Genomic DNA, 3,333 nt, shown 5'->3' on the forward strand with positions numbered 1-3,333 from the left:
CATATAAATTCGGTCACCTCTGCCAGGACTCCAAAGGATATTTTGGTCAACTACGATCATAGATTTTTTCCTGTCAATTTTAGTATTGAAAGTGATAATTTAGTCATTCTACAAGTGATCAAGATAACTGACAGGTGTCCGTGGACAACGGAGACTTTGCAACGACTTCACCTGCGACAGCCGGTTCAAGTATAACGTGTACATAAGCCACGCAAAACAAAACAAAGGCCATGGTATATATATATATATATATATATAGAGAGAGAGAGAGAGAGAGAGCATCCATATTCTGAAGTTCTGATTTGCCGTGACATCTCTGAGATCTCTTCTGGCCGTCCGATTCTCCCAACCCGATTTCTGACTGTTGGATCTGCCCCAGGTTATATAGTATCCCTTTCTTTTTCTGTATGTTGTATTTGTGTTTGGTTGTTGTTTGTAATTCTGGTTTTTGTTGGTTTTGAGGGTTTTTTTTAGTCCATCAAACTCGATGAATTCCCCTCATTGGGATTTGTTGCCAATTGAAAGTGTTTTTTTACTCTGAATTTGATGGATTGTTATTTTGCTTTTTGGGGTTAGAACAGAGTTTTCTGTTGTTTTTCCTTTTTCCCTTTCTTGGTTGAGTAGGATTTAAGTAATTCTTTGACAGGAAAGAATATGCTTTCATGTTTGAGAAAATCTCGGAATTGATTGAAAATGGAGAAAAGGTTGTTGTTTAGAAACTATTGACTTTGATGTTGATTTTGGAACGAAATTGTCTTTAATCAATTTGATCGCATAAATATGTGCGAATTTTTGCTTGGTACTACAAATAACCGGAAATTTGTTTTTTTTTCCAAAATCTCGGGATTTGATTGAAATTGGAGAAAAGGTATTCTATTTTCTATTCAATGTGTATTTTCACTTGGGTATTTAGAAAGTATGGAGCTTGGTGTTGATCTATGATGTTTGTTGAAAAGGTGTGTCCTGTAATTTGTTTCATACATGTATCTGAATTTTTGTTGGTATTCCGAAGAAGCAGAAATTTGTGATTTATATTTTACCTCATTCTATGGTTTCGCTGGAGAAAATACTGAATTTTTTGCTTTTTAATGTATGAAAACAGTGAAAACCTGAAGTTGATCGTCTAAGTTGTATAAGAAAGAAATATCCCCAAGGAAACCTTCTAATTATTGTGGGAACTAGGAAATCGGAAGGGGGTTTCTGGAATTACTGTTGCATAAGGTGAATTGAAGCCTATATTGGTTTCCATTAATTTTTTTTGGATTATTGAATTAGTACATCAGGGCGGTGTTTCAATTGGTTAAGGATGATGGATTCAGTTGCTGCTGCAGCTCTAGTCGGTCACAGGCCAATGTATAGAAGATCCTGTGATAACCATGTTCGCTACAAGGATAAGATCCGATCTGGTTATTCTCGGTACCCCATGTTCATGTCTGATTTTGCTGGTCGAGATCTTGTACCTGAACCATATGCAACAAATCTAAGGGTCAACATCAGAACATGCCACAATGCAAAATCTATAATCCGAGCACTTGCAATGGAGCTAACAAAAGAAGCCCAATCGTCTAGGGAAGAAGAAAAAATTTCTAGGTCTCTGAATTTTGCTACAGGAAGAGGTTTGAGTCTTACACTGTGGCCACCACCAAATAAAGCAGACAACCCTTCATTGGCAAACCCATTACTTCGGCAAGAACGCATGGGTTGTGGTTGGTTAGGCGTCATATTTGAACTGGATGGAGTTATGATTGAAGAAGCCTCAGATTTGGAGAACAGGTCTTGGTTAATTTTAGCCCAAGAAGAGGGTACACAGCCACCTCCTGCTTTCATTCTGAGAAGAATAGAGGGGATGAAAAATGAACAAGCAATCTCTGAGGTTCTGTGCTGGTCAAGAGATCCTGCTGAAATGAGAAGAATGGGGTTGAGGAAGGAAGAGATCTATCAAAGCCTGCACAGTGGGTTTTACAGGATTCGATCTGGATCACGGGAATTTGCATTGAACTTGATAAAATATAAGATACCCATGGCTCTAGTGTCTACACGGCCTAGGAACCATTTAGAAACAGCACTGAGAGCTGTCAATATTGCAAGCTTTTTTAGCGTTGTTGTTGCTGCTGACGATGTACATAGAGGCAAACCTGATCCAGAGATGTTCATTTATGCTTCACAACTCCTTAATTTAATACCTGAGAGATGTATAGTCTTTGGAAACTCAAATTCAACCATTGAAGCTGTGCATGATGCTAAGATGAAATGCATAGCTGTTGCTGGTAAACACCCAATGTATGAACTAGGTGCAGCTGATTTGGTAGTCTGGAGATTGGATGAACTTTCTATAGTGGATCTGAAGAATCTAGCTGATATAGAAACAGAATTTGAAACCCAAGAAACAGAGTTGGAGTTGGAAGAGGATCCATCACCATCCACCTCTGTTGCGGTTGATGATCTGCGGTAATCTTTGTGTACAAAATCTTTAAACATAATCTCATCTTTTTCTCAGAGGCATGATTTGCATTTTATGCACTAGATTTTAGTGGTGCAACATTTTGCCTCTCTGTATATAGAAAATAGAGGGGTTGTCTACATTGGACACCCTTCCTATTGTATGTACTATACACAGTCATTAAATGCTAATTTCATGATGTATGATATGTAAAGCATCAACGTGAATGCCTTTCATCTATTACAACATAAATGTTAATACAAATTAGATTTCATCCTTATCTGCACCCTTTCCGGCTTCATTAAGTCTTTTCATATCGCCTGTATGTTATGTTGTATATTCATTGTTCTGCCCTTGCCTTCATGTGTCTTAACCTGATTGTCCACAGTGATACTATTCAACCAACAATTAGAAAAACTATTTGATGATCCACCTCACACAAGCACGATAACTTGTGTCAGTATGCAGTGTGCCGATGTGCGTGTTCATGATCTTGGAGGGGATCATATGTTGGTACCTCATATATGTGCGCATGAATTTCATATGGTTTAACCTATTCAAATATGGTTACAAGAACTGTGTGTTGAACAATGAGTGGAAAATGATATATATGCGATTTGGACAAGCACATGCAATTGTGGAACTTTTCCATGCCAATTCATTAGTAATAGTTGGTTTTCTAATGTTATGCAATGCGGACTCTTAAACCAAATTTAACCTCATGTCGCAGTTAGCCTGCGATACTTTTATTCTTTCTAGAAATTTTAATACTATCATTGTGGAATACATCACTAACAAGTTTTTGTTCTTTATGCACAAGACTCTGCACCAGGATATGCAAATACAAAATGTTTGCATGCCCATGCAATAGTTCTTGAAATGCAGCCTTCTCC

At 37.7% G+C, this 3,333-nt stretch overlaps 1 pseudogene across 1 annotated transcript; it reads left to right on the forward strand.

The window, feature by feature from the left end:
* Positions 1 to 230: 230 nt before the first annotated feature.
* On the forward strand, positions 231 to 2,717 carry LOC149822216 (5-amino-6-(5-phospho-D-ribitylamino)uracil phosphatase, chloroplastic pseudogene; annotated as a pseudogene). Its single transcript, XR_016425934.1, has 2 exons — positions 231 to 379; positions 1,103 to 2,717. The product of XR_016425934.1 is annotated as a 5-amino-6-(5-phospho-D-ribitylamino)uracil phosphatase, chloroplastic pseudogene (transcript).
* Positions 2,718 to 3,333: the final 616 nt, after the last annotated feature.

This window comes from Nuphar pumila, chromosome 11 (assembly GCF_984573655.1).
Source record: "Nuphar pumila chromosome 11, dmNupPumi1.hap1.1, whole genome shotgun sequence".
Taxonomy (NCBI): Eukaryota; Viridiplantae; Streptophyta; class Magnoliopsida; order Nymphaeales; family Nymphaeaceae; genus Nuphar; species Nuphar pumila.